This window comes from Aphelocoma coerulescens, chromosome 5 (genome assembly GCF_041296385.1).
Source record: "Aphelocoma coerulescens isolate FSJ_1873_10779 chromosome 5, UR_Acoe_1.0, whole genome shotgun sequence".
Taxonomy (NCBI): Eukaryota; Metazoa; Chordata; class Aves; order Passeriformes; family Corvidae; genus Aphelocoma; species Aphelocoma coerulescens.
This window is the reverse complement of record NC_091019.1, coordinates 19,994,454-20,000,453: the sequence shown is the minus strand read 5'-3', so window position 1 is coordinate 20,000,453 and position 6,000 is coordinate 19,994,454.

The following is a 6,000-nucleotide window of genomic DNA, read 5'->3' as shown; positions in this document are numbered from 1 at the left end:
TGCCCGGCCGTGCGTGCTTCTTCTGGACTGCCTTTAACTTCCTTCTGCTGGGTGGTTTTTTTTTGCTCTTTCCGGGTTTTCTGGCTTTTTTTTCCTCCCAGAGGAGGGGGGGGGGGGGGGGGGGGGGGGACACACACGACGCACGCACAGCCCCAGGCAGCAGACCCCGAGTTCCTCGCAGGGCTCGGCTGCTCACGGACCTCGGCCGCCCACCCTCTGTCACCACGGGGGTTTCATTGTGCACCCCCGCCCGGGGGGCCGTGGCAGATCCCCAGCCCTGTGTTTCTCCCTGGCCCCAGGACACCTCCAGTTTGGGGGACTCATCCCTCCGAGCTGGGCGTTTCTGGGGAAGATGGGCATATGCTAGGCCACAGCTCTTTTGGGAGGTGCAGTGGGGGCGGGGGATGCCAAGCCACATCTACCACCCTTCAAAATGCACTGAGGTGATACTAGGCCACCTGCAGCCATCGAGAATGATGCTGGTGAAGGGCAGAGCCCGAGGGGGCACCGGCCAGCAGCAGGGCCCGTGTTCAGCCCCTCAAAATGCAGACTGAGCATCGAGGACTACTGGGGTGGGCTCTTTGCCACCACCGGGGTGAAATAACAGGGCTCAGAGGTATCACCCCACCAACTCAGGAGGGAGCGGCCACAGCTAACCTCTGTCCAGTTTGCCCCAGCCAAGCTCTTACAAAGCCACGAGACCTGCTGGAAGAACAATAAAGATTAAATTGGATTTACAGACATTTTCCCTTCCAAGTCCTGAGGGCTAGGGAGAGCTCGTGTTCTGTTCCTGCTTGTGCCCAGTCACAGGGATGGGAAAGCAGCAACCTGTGGGATGAGCTGGGCACTGCCGGAGTGGGGGACCCATAGCTTTGCAGTGGGGTTCGTGTCCCTCTCCTGTCACATTCATGTTCATGCAACTTCTGGAAAATTGCTGGGTCATGTCACTGGCACCTCACTTGCGCCATCACCTTCCCACACTGTGTCCCTAAGCCTCTTCTATCCTCCCATGGCCTCACACAGGATCCTGCTGCCCTGTGTCCATGCATGCCACCCCCCAATTGTGATCCATGCCGAGTATTTTTAGGGGGCATTTCTGCCCTGGGCTGTATCTTGTCCCATGAGCTCTCCAAATTGCCAAGCCTCAGCCGAGCCGGTGGGCTTCAGGAAACCTGCTGCCTCCCTGTGGGACCCGGCTGCCATTGGGATGAGGTTTCCTGGAGCGATGGCCGGAGGCATTGGTTGAATCTGGTGGGTCCCGTTATTTTGGCCGGCATCTGCTTCCCTCCTGCCCCTGCGGGTGTGTGGTCAAGCTGAGTGCCACTGACCATGAGTCAGCAAGACTCGTTGCCCTCCTGGCCCTGAGGCACTGGTGTGACTCAGCAAAACCCTTCGTGGCTCATTTGGGCAAGGGCCCAAGGCATAGCAGGTCCCCAGCACCGGTAGCCTGACCCCAGAAGCATTGCTGCTGCTGCTGCTGCTGCTGCTGCTGCTGCTGCAGGCTCCATCTCGCGGGTCTCCTCCTCTCGTCCCCCTGGGTGCCCACAGGCAGGAGTGGGTCAGACATAAACCAACCTGACCATGGCCCCATCCAAGCAAACCCACCCTCCCCAGGGGCTCTAAACCCCTTTGCAAATGTGCTTTGCAGACAGAAAGGACAGTCCTGACGCCAGGCCCAGGCCTCCACTACATCCCTTATAGGCTTTCCTGGAGCCTATGGCAGAGCAAGTGAACCACCAGCCCTCCTCCCTTCTCTTTGAAGTGGCTGGGAAACTGTAGCTGGCTAGGCAACCTGCACCTTGGGCCCCAGGCTGGGGCACCTAAGGCAGCTCCTCCTTGAGCATTTCCAGTCTGGCCAGTCTCTGCCAGAATTCCATGGCTATGGAGTGGGCTCCAGAGTGCAGGGATAGGCTGGTGAGGACAGCATGCCATCCTAGTCACGTACCATCACACAGTGCACACCAAAGTGCTTCAGCAGAGTAAAGAACTCTGGACCCAGGCTGTGTCTGGGTTTTTTTGATTCCAAGGGATTAAAGGCAAACAAGCTTTGCTGTTATGAATGAGCCTTTGCTTGAGCTTCATGGCAGCAAGGCTTGTGTCCTCATCTGGGACTGCTCTCATACCAGTGCAAGAAGGTCGCTGCTTTTAGAAGGCTGTTCTAAGTGACTTACATGTCCCATGTTCCCAATGCTTTATTGGGAAAAAGGAAGAATGGGGCTGTGTCAGGGAATGTTACAATACTGGTCCTCTCCTGGGTGCCTGCAGGATGGGAAGAGACTGAGGGTCTTATCCCCAGAGTTTTTAATCCATCTCTGTCCCTTGGCACCAGTGGTTTTAGAGCTGACACTCCAGTGCCTGCATACTGGGGGGCTAGTGGCTCCATCAAGGAGCCAGGATTTCTGCATTCAAGCTCCCTCAGCACCTCTGTGGAATGTTTGCCCTGATGTTAAAGCCTTGAGAGGTACAGTGGGTATGCTTAACCAGGAGCTGGGAGCATGTCTGGGTATTTATAGGCTTGGACCATGAGAGTTGCGCCATATTATCTTAAAAAGATAGAGTGGCACAAGCCTGGGCTCAAGGTTTTTTACACATTTTTCCTTGTTTGTGGAGCAAACAGGGCGTGCTGTGGCTGAGGTGTCTAGAGAACCTGTGAGACACAGTGGAGGAGCTATCCCTCCTCACTCCTATTTTAGTCACAGTGGATGAACCCCTTTCCTTGCTGGTCTGTCTCCCTAGCCCCCTGCATCCCCCTGCATCCCCCGTGGCTCTAAGGGGTGAACCAGAGCATTGTCCCCTGCAGCCGCAGCTGTGGGTGTGGGGTGACACGCCCCTGGGGCCTGGCAATGCTTTCGCAACCTCGGTGCCTGCTTGAGAGGATTCCCAAGGTGGGGTCAAATGACTCAGCTTCACTAGCTCCAGTTGGGAAGAGCACCCCAGCTCCAGCTCTGGGAGATTGGGGTCTCCTCTGCAAGTCACACCAGGGTGTCCCACCTGCCCTTTTGCCACACAAGCAGGGATCTGATGCACCTTAGTTTATAAACATAGAATCCTTTAGGTTGGAAAAGACCTGTAAGGTCATCGAGTGCAACCATTAACTCAACACTGCCGAGTCCCCCACTAAGCCATGTCCCTAAGTGCCACATTTGCATGACTTTTAAATGCCTTCAGCAGTGGTGATTCCACCATTTTCCTGGGCAGTCCGTTCCAATGCCTGATCAGTTTTGCAGGGAATAAATGTTTCCAATATCCAGTCCAGAGCTTGCCTGGCACAACTTGAGGCCATTTTCTCTCATCCTGTCATCTGTTACCTGGGAAAAGAAGCCCCCACCTCACTACAGTCCCATTTTACGCAGTTGTAGAGAGCGATGAGGTCTCCTCTGAACCTCCTTTTCTCCAGGCTAAACACCCCCATTTCCTTCAGCTGCTCCTCATAAGACTTGTGCTCCAGACCCTTTCCCAGCTCCATTGCCCTTCTCTGGACATTCTCCAGCACCTCAATGACTTTCTTGCAGAGAAGAGCCCAGAACTGGACACAGCACTTGAGGTGTGGCCTCACCAGTGCTCAGTACAGGGGGACAAACGCTGCCCAAGCCCTGCTGGCTACACTATTTTTGATACAGGCCAGGATGACATTGGTCTCCTTGGCCACCTGGGCACACTGGCTCATGTTCAGTTTCAAATGCCTTTTTCTAGGGGGGCTCTAGCAGGTCTCCCATTTGCAGTTTGGCAGCCCTCTGCCAGGGTTGCTACAGTGGCCTCTTTGTCCTTACACATGTCTGTGTGTTTGCCTTCGCCCCTTCCTCAATGTTTTTTTCCTAAATTTATTTATCACAGTGGTACCAGTGTCGTGAACTGCAATGACCTACAGGGCAAGGAAAGCTTCAGCTCAGAGATGCAGATTATTATTTTGTCCAGCCGTGGGTGGGATTTTTAGAGGACATCTTAAAATTCAGAAAAAATGCATTTCTGATTTTGAAGCTCATTGCTAAAAGAGAAAATTATTCTTCCATCTGAGCTGAGCAGAGCCTACAGGTGCACAAGCCTGGGCAAGTCTGGTTTCAAACACCCTGCCTCCGCTGGTGCTGGTGCCGGTGTGAAGGTGCTGGATGCAGCTCATTAGTGGAGCCTGATTCACCCTCCCTGAGATCCCAAGTGAAGCAGTGGTAACTTTTTCCCGGCACGGTGCCAGGATCTCGCCCACTCCCTACACCGTTTCCTAAACTGATGTACAATTTACAAGGTGAGGGTGCGTTTTGCAGTGGCACCGGCACATCCCAAACTACACCCTTTTTCAGGGTAACACCCACCAAAACAAGCCTAAAAGGTAGTTTAGTAGCAGCTCTGGGTGGTGGGAAACCTGGGAGCAGAGGAGGGGTTGCACTAAGCACAACAAAGTGATTCATGCAGGCCCTGGCCATCCTTTCCCAGCTCTGTGGGCACTGGGGAAGATGTCCTTGGCATCATGGGTGGTGGCAATCCCCAGTCCATTCATGCTGGCTGGGTGAGGCTGGTTTGGAGGCAGAGCTGGCCTGCAGCTGGCTTAAACATGTTCTGGCTGCCATCATGGGCTGCAGTGACCTTGGGGAGATGCTAAGTGGAGTTGCAAAAGGCCAAGGCTAGGTGGTATTTTTTCCCTTGGTGTCCCTTATGCTGCAAACTGTGATCCTGGCGGCGGGTGAGGGTTGCTCACTAGTAGCTGCGTGACACAAGTGGATGTCATAACAGGCAGGAGACCTGAGCATGGCTCCATCCTCATCAGGGCCATTTGCAGCAGCCTTTGAACATGGAGTGTTTTCACTCCAATGGACTTCTCCATCACATCTTGCTCTTCCATCTTTTCCCTAGCTATTAAAAAAAAAACAAAAACAGAAAGGCTTTTGTAAGTCAAATATACTTATGGCCTTTAAGATGCTCTGGTGTCTTCACTAGGGTTTACTTACACACTACCTTGCCTCAGTGGGCTGCTGCCAAGCTTGACATCTCCTGTCCCTGTGTCCCACGCACTCCATGGCCCTGCCCAAATGCTTGCCGCCCCCACACCACCTGCCCGCTCCTGACCCTGCTCGGCATTGGATGTTCTTCATCATCCCCTGCCTCATCCTCCCCCACGGCTGGTGACACACCTGGCAACCACCTTGGGGAGGAGGGCACCTGCCCCTCCCTGGCTGCTGGTCCTGTCTGCTCCTCGGGGCAGGGATCTCGTGTTGTTTGCCTCACCTGAGTTATTTTGCAGCAGGCTGAAATTGCCAGGGACAGGCAACAACAATCCTGGCAGACACTGGCAGCAGGCATCGTGACCTGCGGCTGATGGGATGGGGTGCTAAGTGGAAATGATGGTATTGATTCATCCCCACCTACGCCAGGATGTGATGGGGAATACAGGGACCCAACTCACCTTGTCATCACCTTGGGCAATTCCTGCTGCTGTCCCCCACGTGAGCCTGGCTTCAGATGGGGGGGGGGGGGTATTGGCATGCTGATGGGTTTTCCATCATGATTCAGAGAAGTGCCTCCAGCCACATCCAAGCACACCATCCATTTAATTTTCTTTGCCAGCACTAGATGTCATTTAATTATTTCCTTTAGTTTCCAGCAGAATCTGCCCTAAGAGGACCATCATTTATGCAATCATGTCTCCTGCATGTGACAAAACACTGAAGGAATTGAGACTTCTGATCCTGAGAGGAGTGTGGACTCAGAAAGATGAGGGTCAACACCCCATTGCAACCCAAGGATCAGCTTAAAAGTTGCAATGTGTTTTCTTGGAGTGGGAGCAACCAGCTCTCACTGGTGATTTGGTGAGTCAATCTGGACCTCCTGGGGCAGTTTCTGCTGTGTCACTATTTCCACAAAGGCTCTGAATTCTAGTTTATTGTCACCTTTGTGCTAAGCTCCATCTTCACTTGCTACCACAGCCACTATTTTCAGTGTGACTGCCTGGGGTTAAGCTCTTGAAACCAGTTTTAAGCACACTGGCAAACAGTCTGTGGCTTCACACAC